Consider the following 20918-nt stretch of genomic DNA (forward strand, 5'->3'; position numbering starts at 1 on the left):
CTGCCCAATTCTATTTCTTGTGTTTGTCTTTGCAAGTCTTCGTTCTTTCTCTCTATTTCCTTTTGGACAAGGTTCCTTCTTTCCATGTCATCCTCAAGTCTTTGTCTTTGCGATTGGACATGGGAGCTCAAGTCTCCCAATTTGGATTTTTCTTGATTTGCCTCATCAAACAGGTCGTTTGCAGCTTTCATCTTGATTTGGAGCTCACTCTTTGAGATCTCCAGCTCGTCACTTTGGTTTTTTATGCTGTTTTCTGCTTGTTCTAACTTGTCTTTTTGTTTCTGGACATCAGATCTCATGTTCTCCAGCTCTTGTTTCTCTGTAGTCACGGTGTCTTTCAGCATTTGGAGATCCCGTCTTTCATTGTTCATTTGTTCCTTCAGTTTCTCCACATCTTGTTTTCCAGAGTCAACCATTAGCTTCCATTGACTTTCCATATTTTCTCTCTGTGTGATGGTTTCTGACAGGAGACGTTTGAGAACTTCCTTCTGCCTCTCAAATGTCTCAGAGAATCCAGTCATGTTTTCCTTCTGTTCATTGAAGCCGAGAAGCTTCAGTTCCAATACAGCAGACAAGTCTAGTACATCTTTACTGTTTTGTTGTAATCTTTCCATCTTCTGTTTAATGTCCTCATCCATTCGTTCTTTGAGGTGTAGGAGTTTAAGTCTCAGACTTTCTGTTGACTTCTCTGTGTTCAAGATTTGCTCGTCTCTCATTTTCAGCTGTGACCATTCTCCCTCCAATCTTTGCCGGTCATTGGAAAGCATTTCTCTGTCTTTGTCAATGTCCATCTTTATTTGATTGAGCATTTCTTGTTCTTTACAGATCATGCCAGCATCAGCTTCAACCTTTTCTTTCGTTCGGTTTGTAGAACTTATCAGAGCCTCCAAGTCTTCTCGTTCTGCTTGGATTTCTTTCCTTCCCAATTCTATTTCCTGTGTTTGTCTTTGCAAGTCTTCGTTCTTTCTCTCTATTTCCTTTTGGACAAGGTTCCTTCTTTCCATGTCATCCTCAAGTCTTTGTCTTTGCGATTGGACATGGGAGCTTAGGTCTTCCAGTTTGGATTTTTCTTGATTTGCCTCATCAAACAGGTCGTTTGCAACTTTCATCTTGCTTTGGAGCTCACTCTTTGAGATCTCCAGCTCGTCACTTTGGTTTTTTAGGCTGTTTTCTGCTTGTTCTAACTTGTCTTTTTGTTTCTGGACGTCAGATCTCATGTTCTCCAGCTCTTGTTTCTCTGTGTTCATGGTGTCTTTCAGCGTTTGGAGATCCTGTCTTTCATTGTTCATTTGTTCCTTCAGTTTCTCCACATCTTGTTTTCCAGAGTCAACCATTTGCTTCCATTGACTTTCCATGTTTTCTCTCTGTTTGATGGTTTCTGACAGGAGACGTTTGAGAACTTCCTTCTGCCTCTCAAATGTCTCAGAGAATCCAGTCACGCTTTCCTTCTGTTCATTGAAGCCGAGAAGCTTCAGTTCCAATACAGCAGACAAGTCTAGTACATCTTTACTGTTTTGTTGTAATCTTTCCATCTTCTGTTTAATGTCCTCATCCATTCGTTCTTTGAGGTGTAGAAGTTTAAGTCTCAGACTTTCTGTTGACTTCTCTGTATTCAAGATTTGCTCTTCTCTCATTTTCAGCTGTGACCATTCTCCCTCCAGTCTTTGCCGCTCATTGGAAAGCATTTCTCTGTCTTTGTCATTGTCCATCTTTATTTGATTGAGCACTTCTTGTTCTTTACAGATCATGCCAGCATCAGCTTCAACCTTTTCTTTCGTTCGGTTTGTAGACCTTATCAGAGCCTCCAAGTCTTCTCGTTCTGCTTGGATTTGTTTCCTGCCCAATTTTATTTCTTGTGTTTGTCTTTGCAAGTCTTCGTTCTTTCTCTCTATTTCCTTTTGGACAAGGTTCCTTCTTTCCATGTCATCCTCAAGTCTTTGTCTTTGCGATTGGACATGGGAGCTCAAGTCTCCCAATTTGGATTTTTCTTGATTTGCCTCATCAAACAGGTCGTTTGCAGCTTTCATCTTGATTTGGAGCTCACTCTTTGAGATCTCCAGCTCGTCACTTTGGTTTTTTATGCTGTTTTCTGCTTGTTCTAACTTGTCTTTTTGTTTCTGGACATCAGATCTCATGTTCTCCAGCTCTTGTTTCTCTGTAGTCACGGTGTCTTTCAGCATTTGGAGATCCCGTCTTTCATTGTTCATTTGTTCCTTCAGTTTCTCCACATCTTGTTTTCCAGAGTCAACCATTAGCTTCCATTGACTTTCCATATTTTCTCTCTGTGTGATGGTTTCTGACAGGAGACGTTTGAGAACTTCCTTCTGCCTCTCAAAGGTCTCAGAGAATCCAGTCATGTTTTCCTTCTGTTCATTGAAGCCGAGAAGCTTCAGTTCCAATACAGCAGACAAGTCTAGTACATCTTTACTGTTTTGTTGTAATCTTTCCATCTTCTGTTTAATGTCCTCATCCATTCGTTCTTTGAGGTGTAGGAGTTTAAGTCTCAGACTTTCTGTTGACTTCTCTGTGTTCAAGATTTGCTCGTCTCTCATTTTCAGCTGTGACCATTCTCCCTCCAATCTTTGCCGGTCATTGGAAAGCATTTCTCTGTCTTTGTCAATGTCCATCTTTATTTGATTGAGCACTTCTTGTTCTTTACAGATCATGCCAGCATCAGCTTCAACCTTTTCTTTCGTTCGGTTTGTAGACCTTATCAGAGCCTCCAAGTCTTCTCGTTCTGCTTGGATTTGTTTCCTTCCCAATTCTATTTCTTGTGTTTGTCTTTGCAAGTCTTCGTTCTTTCTCTCTATTTCCTTTTGGACAAGGTTCCTTCTTTCCATGTCATCCTCAAGTCTTTGTCTTTGCGATTGGACATGGGAGCTTAGGTCTTCCAGTTTGGATTTTTCTTGATTTGCCTCATCAAACAGGTCGTTTGCAACTTTCATCTTGCTTTGGAGCTCACTCTTTGAGATCTCCAGCTCGTCACTTTGGTTTTTTATGCTGTTTTCTGCTTGTTCTAACTTGTCTTTTTGTTTCTGGACGTCAGATCTCATGTTCTCCAGCTCTTGTTTCTCTGTAGTCACGGTCTCTTTCAGCGATTGGAGATCCTGTCTTTCATTGTTCATTTGTTCCTTCAGTTTCTCCACATCTTGTTTTCCAGAGTCAACCATTTGCTTCCATTGACTTTCCATGTTTTCTCTCTGTGTGATGGTTTCTGACAGGAGACGTTTGAGAACTTCCTTCTGCCTCTCAAATGTCTCAGAGAATCCAGTCACGCTTTCCTTCTGTTCATTGAAGCCGAGAAGCTTCAGTTCCAATACAGCAGACAAGTCTAGTACATCTTTACTGTTTTGTTGTAATCTTTCCATCTTCTGTTTAATGTCCTCATCCATTCGTTCTTTGAGGTGTAGGAGTTTAAGTCTCAGACTTTCTGTTGACTTCTCTGTATTCAAGATTTGCTCTTCTCTCATTTTCAGCTGTGACCATTCTCCCTCCAGTCTTTGCCGCTCATTGGAAAGCATTTCTCTGTCTTTGTCATTGTCCATCTTTATTTGATTGAGCACTTCTTGTTCTTTACAGATCATGCCAGCATCAGCTTCAACCTTTTCTTTCGTTCGGTTTGTAGACCTTATCAGAGCCTCCAAGTCTTCTCGTTCTGCTTGGATTTGTTTCCTGCCCAATTCTATTTCTTGTCTTTGTCTTTGCAAGTCTTCGTTCTTTCTCTCTATTTCCTTTTGGACAAGGTTCCTTCTTTCCATGTCATCCTCAAGTCTTTGTCTTTGCGATTGGACATGGGAGCTCAAGTCTCCCAATTTGGATTTTTCTTGATTTGCCTCATCAAACAGGTCGTTTGCAGCTTTCATCTTGATTTGGAGCTCACTCTTTGAGATCTCCAGCTCGTCACTTTGGTTTTTTATGCTGTTTTCTGCTTGTTCTAACTTGTCTTTTTGTTTCTGGACATCAGATCTCATGTTCTCCAGCTCTTGTTTCTCTGTAGTCACGGTGTCTTTCAGCATTTGGAGATCCCGTCTTTCATTGTTCATTTGTTCCTTCAGTTTCTCCACATCTTGTTTTCCAGAGTCAACCATTAGCTTCCATTGACTTTCCATATTTTCTCTCTGTGTGATGGTTTCTGACAGGAGACGTTTGAGAACTTCCTTCTGCCTCTCAAATGTCTCAGAGAATCCAGTCATGTTTTCCTTCTGTTCATTGAAGCCGAGAAGCTTCAGTTCCAATACAGCAGACAAGTCTAGTACATCTCTACTGTTTTGTTGTAATCTTTCCATCTTCTGTTTAATGTCCTCATCCATTCGTTCTTTGAGGTGTAGGAGTTTAAGTCTCAGACTTTCTGTTGACTTCTCTGTGTTCAAGATTTGCTCGTCTCTCATTTTCAGCTGTGACCATTCTCCCTCCAGTCTTTCCCGCTCATTGGAAAGCATTTCTCTGTCTTTGTCATTGTCCATCTTTATTTGATTGAGCACTTCTTGTTCTTTACAGATCATGCCAGCATCAGCTTCAACCTTTTCTTTCGTTCGGTTTGTAGAACTTATCAGAGCCTCCAAGTCTTCTCGTTCTGCTTGGATTTGTTTCCTGCCCAATTCTATTTCTTGTGTTTGTCTTTGCAAGTCTTTGTTCTTTCTCTCTATTTCCTTTTGGACAAGGTTCCTTCTTTCCATGTCATCCTCAAGTCTTTGTCTTTGCGATTGGACATGGGAGCTCAAGTCTCCCAATTTGGATTTTTCTTGATTTGCCTCATCAAACAGGTCGTTTGCAGCTTTCATCTTGATTTGGAGCTCACTCTTTGAGATCTCCAGCTCGTCACTTTGGTTTTTTATGCTGTTTTCTGCTTGTTCTAACTTGTCTTTTTGTTTCTGGACATCAGATCTCATGTTCTCCAGCTCTTGTTTCTCTGTGTTCATGGTGTCTTTCAGCGTTTGGAGATCCTGTCTTTCATTGTTCATTTGTTCCTTCAGTTTCTCCACATCTTGTTTTCCAGAGTCAACCATTAGCTTCCATTGACTTTCCATGTTTTCTCTCTGTGTGATGGTTTCTGACAGGAGACGTTTGAGAACTTTCTTCTGCCTCTCAAATGTCTCAGAGAATCCAGTCATGTTTTCCTTCTGTTCATTGAAGCCGAGAAGCTTCAGTTCCAATACAGCAGACAAGTCTAGTACATCTTTACTGTTTTGTTGTAATCTTTCCATTTTCTGTTTAATGTCCTCATCCATTCGTTCTTTGAGGTGTAGGAGTTTAAGTCTCAGACTTTCTGTTGACTTCTCTGTATTCAAGATTTGCTCTTCTCTCATTTTCAGCTGTGACCATTCTCCCTCCAGTCTTTGCCGCTCATTGGAAAGCATTTCTCTGTCTTTGTCATTGTCCATCTTTATTTGATTGAGCACTTCTTGTTCTTTACAGATCATGCCAGCATCAGCTTCAACCTTTTCTTTCATTTGGTTTGTAGACCTTATCAGAGCCTCCAAGTCTTCTCGTTCTGCTTGGATTTGTTTCCTGCCCAATTCTAGTTCTTGTGTTTCTCTTTGCAAGTCTTCGTTCTTTCTCTCTATTTCCATTTGGACAAGGTTCCTTCTTTCCATGTCATCCTCAAGTCTTTGTCTTTGCGATTGGACATGGGAGCTCAAGTCTCCCAATTTGGATTTTTCTTGATTTGCCTCATCAAACAGGTCGTTTGCAGCTTTCATCTTGATTTGGAGCTCACTCTTTGAGATCTCCAGCTCGTCACTTTGGTTTTTTATGCTGTTTTCTGCTTGTTCTAACTTGTCTTTTTGTTTCTGGACATAAGATCTCATGTTCTCCAGCTCTTGTTTCTCTGTAGTCACGGTGTCTTTCAGCATTTGGAGATCCCGTCTTTCATTGTTCATTTGTTCCTTCAGTTTCTCCACATCTTGTTTTCCAGAGTCAACCATTTGCTTCCATTGACTTTCCATGTTTTCTCTCTGTTTGATGGTTTCTGACAGGAGACGTTTGAGAACTTCCTTCTGCCTCTCAAATGTCTCAGAGAATCCAGTCATGTTTTCCTTCTGTTCATTGAAGCCGAGAAGCTTCAGTTCCAATACAGCAGACAAGTCTAGTACATCTTTACTGTTTTGTTGTAATCTTTCCATCTTCTGTTTAATGTCCTCATCCATTCGTTCTTTGAGGTGTAGAAGTTTAAGTCTCAGACTTTCTGTTGACTTCTCTGTATTCAAGATTTGCTCTTCTCTCATTTTCAGCTGTGACCATTCTCCCTCCAGTCTTTGCCGCTCATTGGAAAGCATTTCTCTGTCTTTGTCATTGTCCATCTTTATTTGATTGAGCACTTCTTGTTCTTTACAGATCATGCCAGCATCAGCTTCAACCTTTTCTTTCGTTCGGTTTGTAGACCTTATCAGAGCCTCCAAGTCTTCTCGTTCTGCTTGGATTTGTTTCCTGCCCAATTCTATTTCTTGTGTTTGTCTTTGCAAGTCTTCGTTCTTTCTCTCTATTTCCTTTTGGACAAGGTTCCTTCTTTCCATGTCATCCTCAAGTCTTTGTCTTTGCGATTGGACATGGGAGCTCAAGTCTCCCAATTTGGATTTTTCTTGATTTGCCTCATCAAACAGGTCGTTTGCAGCTTTCATCTTGATTTGGAGCTCACTCTTTGAGATCTCCAGCTCGTCACTTTGGTTTTTTATGCTGTTTTCTGCTTGTTCTAACTTGTCTTTTTGTTTCTGGACATCAGATTTCATGTTCTCCAGCTCTTGTTTCTCTGTAGTCACGGTCTCTTTCAGCGATTGGAGATCCTGTCTTTCATTGTTCATTTGTTCCTTCAGTTTCTCCACATCTTGTTTTCCAGAGTCAACCATTTGCTTCCATTGACTTTCCATGTTTTCTCTCTGTTTGATGGTTTCTGACAGGAGACGTTTGAGAACTTCCTTCTGCCTCTCAAATGTCTCAGAGAATCCAGTCACGCTTTCCTTCTGTTCATTGAAGCCGAGAAGCTTCAGTTCCAATACAGCAGACAAGTCTAGTACATCTTTACTGTTTTGTTGTAATCTTTCCATCTTCTGTTTAATGTCCTCATCCATTCGTTCTTTGAGGTGTAGGAGTTTAAGTCTCAGACTTTCTGTTGACTTCTCTGTATTCAAGATTTGCTCTTCTCTCATTTTCAGCTGTGACCATTCTCCCTCCAATCTTTGCCGGTCATTGGAAAGCATTTCTCTGTCTTTGTCAATGTCCATCTTTATTTGATTGAGCACTTCTTGTTCTTTACAGATCATGCCAGCATCAGCTTCAACCTTTTCTTTCGTTCGGTTTGTAGAACTTATCAGAGCCTCCAAGTCTTCTCGTTCTGCTTGGATTTGTTTCCTGCCCAATTCTATTTCTTGTGTTTGTCTTTGCAAGTCTTCGTTCTTTCTCTCTATTTCCTTTTGGACAAGGTTCCTTCTTTCCATGTCATCCTCAAGTCTTTGTCTTTGTGATTGGACATGGGAGCTCAAGTCTCCCAATTTGGATTTTTCTTGATTTGCCTCATCAAACAGGTCGTTTGCAGCTTTCATCTTGATTTGGAGCTCACTCTTTGAGATCTCCAGCTCGTCACTTTGGTTTTTTATGCTGTTTTCTGCTTGTTCTAACTTGTCTTTTTGTTTCTGGACATCAGATCTCATATTCTCCAGCTCTTGTTTCTCTGTGTTCATTGTGTCTTTCAGCGTTTGGAGATCCTGTCTTTCATTGTTCATTTGTTCCTTCAGTTTCTCCACATCTTGTTTTCCAGAGTCAACCATTAGCTTCCATTGACTTTCCATATTTTCTCTCTGTGTGATGGTTTCTGACAGGAGACGTTTGAGAACTTCCTTCTGCCTCTCAAATGTCTCAGAGAATCCAGTCATGTTTTCCTTCTGTTCATTGAAGCCGAGAAGCTTCAGTTCCAATACAGCAGACAAGTCTACTACATCTTTACTGTTTTGTTGTAATCTTTCCATCTTCTGTTTAATGTCTTCATCCATTCGTTCTTTGAGGTGTAGGAGTTTAAGTCTCAGACTTTCTGTTGACTTCTCTGTGTTCAAGATTTGCTCGTCTCTCATTTTCAGCTGTGACCATTCTCCCTCCAATCTTTGCCGGTCATTGGAAAGCATTTCTCTGTCTTTGTCATTGTCCATCTTTATTTGATTGAGCACTTCTTGTTCTTTACAAATCATGCCAGCATCAGCTTCAACCTTTTCTTTCGTTCGGTTTGTAGAACTTATCAGAGCCTCCAAGTCTTCTCGTTCTGCTTGGATTTGTTTCCTGCCCAATTCTATTTCTTGTGTTTGTCTTTGCAAGTCTTCGTTCTTTCTCTCTATTTCCTTTTGGACAAGGTTCCTTCTTTCCATGTCATCCTCAAGTCTTTGTCTTTGCGATTGGACATGGGAGCTCAGGTCTCCCAGTTTGGATTTTTCTTGATTTGCCTCATCAAACAGGTCGTTTGCAGCTTTCATCTTGCTTTGGAGCTCACTCTTTGAGATCTCCAGCTCGTCACTTTGGTTTTTTATGCTGTTTTCTGCTTGTTCTAACTTGTCTTTTTGTTTCTGGACGTCAGATCTCATGTTCTCCAGCTCTTGTTTCTCTGTAGTCACGGTCTCTTTCAGCGATTGGAGATCCTGTCTTTCATTGTTCATTTGTTCCTTCAGTTTCTCCACATCTTGTTTTCCAGAGTCAACCATTTGCTTCCATTGACTTTCCATGTTTTCTCTCTGTTTGATGGTTTCTGACAGGAGACGTTTGAGAACTTCCTTCTGCCTCTCAAATGTCTCAGAGAATCCAGTCACGCTTTCCTTCTGTTCATTGAAGCCGAGAAGCTTCAGTTCCAATACAGCAGACAAGTCTAGTACATCTTTACTGTTTTGTTGTAATCTTTCCATCTTCTGTTTAATGTCCTCATCCATTCGTTCTTTGAGGTGTAGAAGTTTAAGTCTCAGACTTTCTGTTGACTTCTCTGTATTCAAGATTTGCTCTTCTCTCATTTTCAGCTGTGACCATTCTCCCTCCAGTCTTTGCCGCTCATTGGAAAGCATTTCTCTGTCTTTGTCATTGTCCATCTTTATTTGATTGAGCACTTCTTGTTCTTTACAGATCATGCCAGCATCAGCTTCAACCTTTTCTTTCGTTCGGTTTGTAGACCTTATCAGAGCCTCCAAGTCTTCTCGTTCTGCTTGGATTTGTTTCCTGCCCAATTCTATTTCTTGTGTTTGTCTTTGCAAGTCTTCGTTCTTTCTCTCTATTTCCTTTTGGACAAGGTTCCTTCTTTCCATGTCATCCTCAAGTCTTTGTCTTTGCGATGGAACATGGGAGCTCAAGTCTCCCAATTTGGATTTTTCTTGATTTGCCTCATCAAACAGGTCGTTTGCAGCTTTCATCTTGATTTGGAGCTCACTCTTTGAGATCTCCAGCTCGTCACTTTGGTTTTTTATGCTGTTTTCTGCTTGTTCTAACTTGTCTTTTTGTTTCTGGACATCAGATCTCATGTTCTCTAGCTCTTGTTTCTCTGTGTTCATTGTGTCTTTCAGCGTTTGGAGATCCTGTCTTTCATTGTTCATTTGTTCCTTCAGTTTCTCCACATCTTGTTTTCCAGAGTCAACCATTAGCTTCCATTGACTTTCCATGTTGTCTCTCTGTGTGATGGTTTCTGACAGGAGACGTTTGAGAACTTCCTTCTGCCTCTCAAATGTCTCAGAGAATCCAGTCATGTTTTCCTTCTGTTCATTGAAGCCCAGGAGCTTCAGTTCCAATACAGCAGACAAGTCTAGTACATCTTTACTGTTTTGTTGTAATCTTTCCATTTTCTGTTTAATGTCCTCATCCATTCGTTCTTTGAGGTGTAGAAGTTTAAGTCTCAGACTTTCTGTTGACTTCTCTGTATTCAAGATTTGCTCTTCTCTCATTTTCAGCTGTGACCATTCTCCCTCCAGTCTTTGCCGCTCATTGGAAAGCATTTCTCTGTCTTTGTCATTGTCCATCTTTATTTGATTGAGCACTTCTTGTTCTTTACAGATCATGCCAGCATCAGCTTCAACCTTTTCTTTCGTTCGGCTTGTAGACCTTATCAGAGCCTCCAAGTCTTCTTGTTCTGCTTGGATTTGTTTCCTGCCCAATTCTATTTCTTGTGTTTGTCTTTGCAAGTCTTCGTTCTTTCTCTCTATTTCCTTTTGGACAAGGTTCCTTCTTTCCATGTCATCCTCAAGTCTTTGTCTTTGCGATTGGACATGGGAGCTCAAGTCTCCCAATTTGGATTTTTCTTGATTTGCCTCATCAAACAGGTCGTTTGCAGCTTTCATCTTGATTTGGAGCTCACTCTTTGAGATCTCCAGCTCGTCACTTTCGTTTTTTATGCTGTTTTCTGCTTGTTCTAACTTGTCTTTTTGTTTCTGGACATCAGATCTCATGTTCTCTAGCTCTTGTTTCTCTGTGTTCATTGTGTCTTTCAGCGTTTGGAGATCCTGTCTTTCATTGTTCATTTGTTCCTTCAGTTTCTCCACATCTTGTTTTCCAGAGTCAACCATTAGCTTCCATTGACTTTCCATGTTGTCTCTCTGTGTGATGGTTTCTGACAGGAGACGTTTGAGAACTTCCTTCTGCCTCTCAAATGTCTCAGTGAATCCAGTCATGTTTTCCTTCTGTTCATTGAAGCCCAGGAGCTTCAGTTCCAATACAGCAGACAAGTCTAGTACATCTTTACTGTTTTGTTGTAATCTTTCCATTTTCTGTTTAATGTCCTCATCCATTCGTTCTTTGAGGTGTAGAAGTTTAAGTCTCAGACTTTCTGTTGACTTCTCTGTATTCAAGATTTGCTCTTCTCTCATTTTCAGCTGTGACCATTCTCCCTCCAGTCTTTGGCGTTCATCGGAAAGCATTTCTCTGTCTTTGTCATTGTCCATCTTTATTTGATTGAGGACTTCTTGTTCTTTACAGATCATGCCAGCATCAGCTTCAACCTTTTCTTTCGTTCGGTTTGTAGACCTTATCAGAGCCTCCAAGTCTTCTTGTTCTGCTTGGATTTGTTTCCTGCCCAATTCTATTTCTTGTGTTTGTCTTTGCAAGTCTTCGTTCTTTCTCTCTATTTCCTTTTGGACAAGGTTCCTTCTTTCCATGTCATCCTCAAGTCTTTGTCTTTGCGATTGGACATGGGAGCTCAAGTCTCCCAATTTGGATTTTTCTTGATTTGCCTCATCAAACAGGTCGTTTGCAGCTTTCATCTTGATTTGGAGCTCACTCTTTGAGATCTCCAGCTCGTCACTTTGGTTTTTTATGCTGTTTTCTGCTTGTTCTAACTTGTCTTTTTGTTTCTGGACATCAGATCTCATGTTCTCCAGCTCTTGTTTCTCTGTAGTCACGGTGTCTTTCAGCATTTGGAGATCCCGTCTTTCATTGTTCATTTGTTCCTTCAGTTTCTCCACATCTTGTTTTCCAGAGTCAACCATTAGCTTCCATTGACTTTCCATGTTGTCTCTCTGTGTGATGGTTTCTGACAGGAGACGTTTGAGAACTTCCTTCTGCCTCTCAAATGTCTCAGAGAATCCAGTCATGTTTTCCTTCTGTTCATTGAAGCCCAGGAGCTTCAGTTCCAATACAGCAGACAAGTCTAGTACATCTTTACTGTTTTGTTGTAATCTTTCCATTTTCTGTTTAATGTCCTCATCCATTCGTTCTTTGAGGTGTAGAAGTTTAAGTCTCAGACTTTCTGTTGACTTCTCTGTATTCAAGATTTGCTCTTCTCTCATTTTCAGCTGTGACCATTCTCCCTCCAGTCTTTGCCGCTCATTGGAAAGCATTTCTCTGTCTTTGTCATTGTCCATCTTTATTTGATTGAGCACTTCTTGTTCTTTACAGATCATGCCAGCATCAGCTTCAACCTTTTCTTTCATTTGGTTTGTAGACCTTATCAGAGCCTCCAAGTCTTCTCGTTCTGCTTGGAGTTGTTTCCTGCCCAATTCTAGTTCTTGTGTTTGTCTTTGCAAGTCTTCGTTCTTTCTCTCTATTTCCTTTTGGGCAAAGTTCCTTCTTTCCATGTCATCCTCAAGTCTTTGTCTTTGCGATTGGTCATGGGAGCTCAAGTCTCCCAATTTGGATTTTTCTTGATTTGCCTCATCAAACAGGTAGTTTGCAGCTTTCATCTTGATTTGGAGCTCACTCTTTGAGATCTCCAGCTCGTCACTTTGGTTTTTGATGCTGTTTTCTGCTTGTTCTAACTTGTCTTTTTGTTTCTGGACATCAGATCTCATGTTCTCTAGCTCTTGTTTCTCTGTGTTCATTGTGTCTTTCAGCGTTTGGAGATCCTGTCTTTCATTGTTCATTTGTTCCTTCAGTTTCTCCACATCTTGTTTTCCAGAGTCAACCATTAGCTTCCATTGACTTTCCATGTTGTCTCTCTGTGTGATGGTTTCTGACAGGAGACATTTGAGAACTTCCTTCTGCCTCTCAAATGTCTCAGAGAATCCAGTCATGTTTTCCTTCTGTTCATTGAAGCCGAGAAGCTTCAGTTCCAATACAGCAGACAAGTCTAGTACATCTTTACTGTTTTGTTGTAATCTTTCCATTTTCTGTTTAATGTCCTCATCCATTCGTTCTTTGAGGTGTAGGAGTTTAAGTCTCAGACTTTCTGTTGACTTCTCTGTATTCAAGATTTGCTCTTCTCTCATTTTCAGCTGTGACCATTCTCCCTCCAGTCTTTGCCGTTCATCGGAAAGCATTTCTCTGTCTTTGTCATTGTCCATCTTTATTTGATTGAGCACTTCTTGTTCTTTACAGATCATGGCAGCATCAGCTTCAACCTTTTCTTTCGTTCGGTTTGTAGACCTTATCAGAGCCTCCAAGTCTTCTCGTTCTGCTTGGATTTGTTTCCTGCCCAATTCTATTTCTTGTGTTTGTCTTTGCAAGTCTTCGTTCTTTCTCTCTATTTCCTTTTGGACAAGGTTCCTTCTTTCCATGTCATCCTCAAGTCTTTGTCTTTGCGATTGGACATGGGAGCTCAAGTCTCCCAATTTGGATTTTTCTTGATTTGCCTCATCAAACAGGTCGTTTGCAGCTTTCATCTTGATTTGGAGCTCACTCTTTGAGATCTCCAGCTCGTCACTTTGGTTTTTTATGCTGTTTTCTGCTTGTTGTAACTTGTCTTTTTGTTTCTGGACATCAGATCTCATGTTCTCTAGCTCTTGTTTCTCTGTGTTCATGGTGTCTTTCAGCATTTGGAGATCCTGTCTTTCATTGTTCATTTGTTCCTTCAGTTTCTCCACATCTTGTTTTCCAGAGTCAACCATTAGCTTCCATTGACTTTCCATATTTTCTCTCTGTGTGATGGTTTCTGACAGGAGACGTTTGAGAACTTCCTTCTGCCTCTCAAATGTCTCAGAGAATCCAGTCATGTTTTCCTTCTGTTCATTGAAGCCGAGAATCTTCAGTTCCAATACAGCAGACAAGTCTAGTACATCTTTACTGTTTTGTTGTAATCTTTCCATCTTCTGTTTAATATCCTCATCCATTCGTTCTTTGAGGTGTAGGAGTTTAAGTCTCAGACTTTCTGTTGACTTCTCTGTATTCAAGATTTGCTCTTCTCTCATTTTCAGCTGCGACCATTCTCCCTCCAGTCTTTGCCGCTCATTGGAAAGCATTTCTCTGTCTTTGTCATTGTCCATCTTTATTTGATTGAGCACTTCTTGTTCTTTACAGATCATGCCAGCATCAGCTTCAACCTTTTCTTTCGTTAGGTTTGTAGACCTTATCAGAGCCTCCAAGTCTTCTCGTTCTGCTTGGATTTGTTTCCTGCCCAATTCTAGTTCTTGTGTTTGTCTTTGCAAGTCTTCGTTCTTTCTCTCTATTTCCTTTTGGACAAGGTTCCTTCTTTCCATGACATCATCAAGTCTTTGTCTTTGCGATTGGTCATGTGAGCTCAAGTCTCCCAGTTTGGATTTTTCTTGATTTGCCTCATCAAACAGGTCGTTTGCAGCTTTCATCTTGATTTGGAGCTCACTCTTTGAGATCTCCAGCTCGTCACTTTGGTTTTTTATGCTGTTTTCTGCTTGTTCTAACTTGTCTTTTTGTTTCTGGATGTCAGATCTCATGTTATCCAGTTCTTGTTTCTCTGTGTTCATGGTGTCTCTCAGCGTTTGGAGATCCCGTCTTTCCTTGTTCATTTGTTCCTTCAGTTTCTCCACATCTTCTTTTCTAGAGTCATCCATTAGCTTCCATTGACTTTCCATGTTTTCTCTCTGTATGATGGTTTCTGATAGGAGACGTTTGAGAACTTCCTTCTGCCTCTCAAATGTCTCAGAGAATCCAGCCATGCTTTCCTTCTGTTCGTTGAAGCCGAGAAGCTTCAGTTCCAATACAGCAGACAAGTCTAGTACATCTTTACTGTTTTGTTGTAATCTTTCCATCTTCTGTTTAATGTCCTCATCCATTCGTTCTTTGAGGTGTAGGAGTTTAAGTCTCAGACTTTCTGTTGACATCTTTGTATTCAAGATTTGCTCTTCTCTCATTTTCAGCTGTGACCATTCTCCCTCCAGTCTTTGCCGCTCATTGGAAAGCATTTCTCTGTCTTTGTCATTGTCCATCTTTATTTGATTGAGCACTTCTTGTTCTTTAAAGATCATGGCAGCATCAGCTTCAACCTTTTCTTTCATTCGGTTTGTAGACCTCATCAGAACCTCCAAGTCTTCTGGTTCTGCCGGGATTTGTTTCCTGCCCAATGCCAGTTCTTGTGTTTGTCTTAGCAAGTCTTCCTTCTTTCTCTCCATTTCCTTTTGGACAAGTTTCTTTCTTTCCATGTCACCCTCAAGTCTTTGTCCTTGGGATTGGTCATGGGAGCTCAAGCCTCCCAGTTTGGATTTTTCTTGATTTATCTCATCAAACAGGTCGTTTGCAGCTTTCATCTTGATTTGGAGCTCACTCTGTGAGATTTCAAGTTCATCACTTCGGTTTTTTATGTCGTTTTCTGCTTGTTCTAACATGTCTTTTTGTTTCTGGATGTCAGATCTCATGTTCTCCAGCTCTTGTTTCTCTGTGGTCATGGTGTCTTTCAGCGTTTGGAGATCCCGTCTTTCATTGTTCATTTGTTCCTTCAGTTTCTCCACATCTTCTTTTCCAGAGTCATCCATTAGCTTCCATTGACTTTCCATGTTTTCTCTCTGTATGATGGTTTCTGATAGGAGACGTTTGAGAACTTCCTTCTGCCTCTCAAATGTCTCAGAGAATCCAGCCATGCTTTCCTTCTGTTCGTTGAAGCCGAGAAGCTTCAGTTCCAATACAGCAGACAAGTCTAGTACATCTTTACTGTTTTGTTGTAATCTTTCCATCTTCTGTTTAATGTCCTCATCCATTCGTTCTTTGAGGTGTAGGAGTTTAAGTCTCAGACTTTCTGTTGACATCTCTGTATTCAAGATTTGCTCTTCTCTCATTTTCAGCTGTGACCATTCTCCCTCCAGTCTTTGCCGCTCATTGGAAAGCATTTCTCTGTCTTTGTCATTGTCCATCTTTATTTGATTGAGCACTTCTTGTTCTTTACAGATCATGGCAGCATCAGCTTCAACCTTTTCTTTCATTCGGTTTGTAGACCTCATCAGAACCTCCAAGTCTTCTGGTTCTGCCGGGATTTGTTTCCTGCCCAATGCCAGTTCTTGTGTTTGTCTTTGCAAGTCTTTCTTCTTTCTCTCTATTTCCTTTTGGACAAGTTTCTTTCTTTCCATGTCATCCTCAAGTCTTTGTCCTTGGGATTGGTCATGGGAGCTCAAGTCTCCCAGTTTGGATTTTTCTTGATTTATCTCATCAAACAGGTCGTTTGCAGCTTTCATCTTGATTTGGAGCTCACTCTTCGAGATCTCCAGCTCGTCACTTTGGTTTTTTATGCTGTTTTCTGCTTGTTCTAACTTGTCTTTTTGTTTCTGGATGTCAGATCTCATGTTATCCAGTTCTTGTTTCTCTGTGTTCATGGTGTCTCTCAGCGTTTGGAGATCCCGTCTTTCCTTGTTCATTTGTTCCTTAAGTTTCTCCACGTCTTGTTTTCTAGAGTCATCCATTAGCTTCCATTGACTTTCCATGTTTTCTCTCTGTGTGATGGTTTCTGACAAGAGACGTTTGAGAACTTCCTTCTGCCTCTCCAATGTCTCAGAGAATCCAGTCATGTTTTCCTTCTGTTCATTGAAGCTGAGAAGCTTCAGTTCCAATACAGCAGACAAGTCTAGTACATCTTTACTGTTTTGTTGTAATCTTTCCATCTTCTGTTTAATGTCCTCATCCATTCTTTCTTTGAGGTGTAGGAGTTTAAGTCTCAGACTTTCTGTTGACTTCTCTGTGTTCAAGATTTGCTCTTCTCTCATTTTCAGCTGTGACCATTCTCCCTCCAGTCTTTCCCGCTCATTGGAAAGCATTTCTCTGTCTTTGTCATTGTCCATCTTTATTTGATTGAGCACTTCTTGTTCTTTACAGATCATGCCAGCATCAGCTTCAACCTTTTCTTTCGTTTGTTTTGTAGACCTTATCAGAGCCTCCAAGTCTTCTCGTTCTGCTTGGATTTGTTTCCTGCCCAATTCTATTTCTTGTGTTTGTCTTTGCAAGTCTTCGTTCTTTCTCTCTATTTCCTTTTGGACAAGGTTCCTTCTTTCCATGACATCCTCAAGTCTTTGTCTTTGCGATTGGTCATGTGAGCTCAAGTCTCCCAGTTTGGATTTTTCTTGATTTGCCTCATCAAACAGGTCGTTTGCAGCTTTCATCTTGATTTGGAGCTCACTCTTCGAGATCTCCAGCTCGTCACTTTGGTTTTTTATGCTTTTTTCTGCTTGTTCTAACTTGTCTTTTTGTTTCTGGATGTCAGATCTCATGTTATCCAGTTCTTGTTTCTCTGTGTTCATGGTGTCTCTCAGCGTTTGGAGATCCCGTCTTTCCTTGTTCATTTGTTCCTTCAGTTTCTCCACATCTTGTTTTCCAGAGTCAACCATTTGCTTCCATTGACTTTCCATGTTTTCTCTCTGTGTGATGGTTTCTGACAGGAGACGTTTTAGAACTTCCTTCTGCCTCTCAAATGTCTCAGAGAATCCAGTCATGTTTTCCTTCTGTTCATTGAAGCCAAGAAGCTTCAGTTCCAATACAGCAGACAGGTTTAGTACATCTTTACTGTTTTGTTGTAATCTTTCCATCTTCTGTTTAATGTCCTCATCCATTCTTTCTTTGATGTGTAGGAGATTAAGTCTCAGACTTTCTGTTGACTTCTCTGTATTCAAGATTTGCTCTTCTCTCATTTTCAGCTGTGACCATTCTCCCTCCAGTCTTTGCCGCTCATTGGAAAGCATTTCTTTGTCTTTGTCATTGTCCATCTTTATCTGATTGAGCACTTCTTGTTCTTTACAGATCATACCAGCATCAGCTTCAACCTTTTCTTTCATTTGGTTTGTAGACCTTATCAGAGCCTCCAAGTCTTCTCGTTCTGCTTGGATTTGTTTCTTGCCCAATTCTATTTCTTGTGTTTGTCTTTGCAAGCCTTCGTTCTTTCTCTCTATTTCCTTTTGGACAAGGTTCCTTCTTTCCATGTCATCCTTAAGTCTTTGTCTTTGCGATTGGACATGGAAGCTCAAGTCTCCCAGTTTGGATTTTATACAAATCATTCGTTCTTTCTGTTTTTTAATCTCTGTCCTCATGTTTGTCGTCTGTTCTCTTGATCGTTGCATGATCTCTCCCTGATCTATCATCTGCTGATATGCATATTTCATTTCTTCACTCATCTCTTCAGCCTGTACCTTCAAGTAGTCATATTTGTCTTTGAACATCTGAATGAACCTCCAGAGCTTCTGAACTTGTTCAATCTGCTTCTTTTCCTTTTCAATCTTAAGTTTCAGGATCTCCAGTTCATCCCTCTCTCTTATTATCTGCTCCAGTCTTTGGTCCATTTTGTTCTTCCTCCTTTTTGTTTCTCTCTTCAGAGCTTCTTTTTCTTCTTTGATTGCAGCCCAAATCTCTCTAACTTCTTTTTGTTTCTGAAGGCTTTTTCGAGCTATCTGCTGATTTTCCTTTTCCTTAATCTCTAGTTCAGTCCTCAGTACCTCCATCTCTCCTCTCTCTTTTCGAATTTTCTCCAAAGTGGCATCTAGCTGCAGTTCCTGTTTGTCGATGTCATCCTTAAGGTGGACCATTTCATCCATTTCCGATTTCTTTTTCATGGTTGATGGTTTGGTCTTATTCCAATCAGGACTGTGATCAGTGATCAATGGTGCCTCCTCTTCTGGCTTTTTACCAGAACTATGATCAACGACTGGTTTGATGTCCTCCCCTGCTGGCTTTTGATCAGGACTGTGATCAGTGATTGGTTCAATGTCCTTGTCTTGTTTCTCCCGAGGAAGTTCAAGTGTGAAGGTTTGTTTCTGTGATTCTGGAGCTTCTCCTCCTACTGTGTGTGTTTGAAGTTTGTGATGTTTCTTCTCATCAGGCTTTTCTCTTTTGTAGGTGGAATCTGGTTCTTTTTTCCATCTGATCTGTCTCTTTAACTCATCTAACTCAGCTCTGCTCTGTGATGTTGTGACAGAAATTTCCTTCATGTCTCGATTTGAAGCTTCAGTTGTTTTGATCAGGTGTTGCAGCAGTCTCACATTTTCTATCATCTTGATCTGTATTTCTTGGTTCCTCTGCCTAGATTTTGCAACTGTTTTCTCAATGATGCTCCTACATTTGGCCATCATCTCCATCTTCAGCTGAGTTTCTTCAGATTGTCTCAACAATTTTATTTTCAACACTTCTAATTCATCCCTCTCTCTTAATGTTTTCTCCAACCTGTGATCCAGCTCTTTTCTCTTCCTGTTCGTTGTATTTGTCACCATGTCCCGCTCCTGTTTTAGGTGGATTTTCACAATTTTCAAAAGCTCCTGGAAGTCTTTCAGGTCTTGCAGGACTCCTTCAACTTCACCATCTTTGCTTCCGTAAGTCTTTTCTGTTTGAAATTGTATGTCTGGTTGTAGTATTCTAATGATTTCTTGAGTTCTATAGATTTCTTTTCTCAGTCTTTGTAGATCCTGGTTTCCAGGGTCTGCTGAATCACAGCTTTCCTTTGTGTCCTCAGAATGTGCTTGCACATCTTTGACTGACATCTTCTCAGGGTCTTCTTTTATCTCATCATACTGTTGTTCAAACTTTGGTTGATTCTCCTCACTTTGAAAGTCATATTGGATTATTTCCTGTTTGAAAATCTTCATCCCTTTGAAAAGACCTCCGGGCTGTATTTCTGTCAGCAGTTTATCGACTTCAGCTTCCCTAGCTGTATTTTCAGTTTCTGGCCTTGGACCTTTAAGGTCATCTATTTCTAGTTCTGTGATGAGTCTTTTCATGCCTTGACTTTTTACTGTCATAGTGTGTATTGCATGATTCAGCTGCACTCTTATTTCCTCCTGCTGCTCCTGAAGCTTGGATATCTGCTTTTCCAACATAGCCAGCTCTCTGTCATTAGTCAATTTAGTCTCATCTTTTTCTCCTAATGTTTGGTCAAGGATTTCGGTATGCATCTTTATTTGAATCTTCTCCTCTTCCTTTATGTCCGCAGTAAAATAATATTTGAGATCAGAAGCCGTTTGCTGGTCATCTTTTATTCCTTCAGTTGGATTCAGGTCTTCAAATCTTGTTGAACTTTCTTCTGTGTTCTGATATTCACCGTCATCCCTCACAGGTGGAGCTCTGGATGTTTGAGCTTTCTGAACATCTTCAGGTTGATACGTTGTTCCTGTGAACATCTCCTTGGTTGCAGACTGTGAAAACCTCCATCTGTTGATCCTGTTTTTCAAGGATGTCAACTTGACCTAAAAGAGAAATAATTGCTACCATTTGTCACCATGAAATGAAAGGCCAGGCCAGGATGTCAGCAAGCATGTAGCAGACCACACAGACAGGTGGAAGCAAGCAGTGGGACAATCAGAGGGGGGGGGGCTGCAGGTTAACATGCAGCTTGTGAAGCTGCAAACATACACAAAAGAGAAAAAGAGGGGGGGCGGGGGCAGACCAGCACAACAAACTACAAGAACGATGAAGACAACAATGATGGCTATGAGATACTTGTAATGAATAAAAAATGGAAGAGGAGAAGAGAAGGGTGATGGGCACCACCCAGTGGATCATGTTGGTGCCCCCTGCAGCATAGGCCTATAGCAGCATATCTACCACAAAGCTATGTTTGAGACTAACTATTATAGTCTTGTTCTATAGCTGCAACCATGACTACTGACTCTAACATCTCGTTTACACTAACTAGAGGTTTACTGAACACTAACTACAGGTTTACTGAACACTAACTAAAGGTTTACTGAACACTAACTAGAGGTTTACTAACACTAACTAGAGGTTTACTGAACACTAACTAAAAGTTTACTGAACACTAACTAGAGGTTTACTAACACTAAATATAGGCTTTACTAAACAGAAAGGTTTTAAATTTGGTTTCAAAGGTGGAGGTGGTGTCAGCCTCCTTAACCCAGATTGGAAGTTGGTTCCATAGTAACGGTGCCTGACAGCAGAAGGCCCGTCATTTAGATACTCTAGGAACCACAAGTAGATCTGTTAGGAACACATGGTACTCTCAAATATCGGGGAGCTAGGCCGTTTTGGGCTTTATACGCAAGGAATCAAATTTTGAATTGGATTCTAAGTTTTATGGGGAAGCAATGGAGGGAGGCTAACACCGGAGAGACGTGCTGACGTCTCTTGCTGATTCCTGTCAGAACTCGCAGTGTTGCATTTTGGATCAGCTGGAGGTTATTCAGCGAATTACTTGGACATCCTGCTAATAACCCATTACAGTTATCTAGCCTAGGAGATACAAACACCTGAATTATTTTCGCCTCCAACTGCACAGCAGTTGCACAACCTCCTGCCTATCATGAGCAGGAAGATAGAACAGAGACAGATGATCATGGGTCAATTCCAATCATTGACACTGATGACTG

This window comes from Cololabis saira, chromosome 9, assembly GCF_033807715.1.
Source record: "Cololabis saira isolate AMF1-May2022 chromosome 9, fColSai1.1, whole genome shotgun sequence".
NCBI classification, from domain to species: domain Eukaryota; kingdom Metazoa; phylum Chordata; class Actinopteri; order Beloniformes; family Belonidae; genus Cololabis; species Cololabis saira.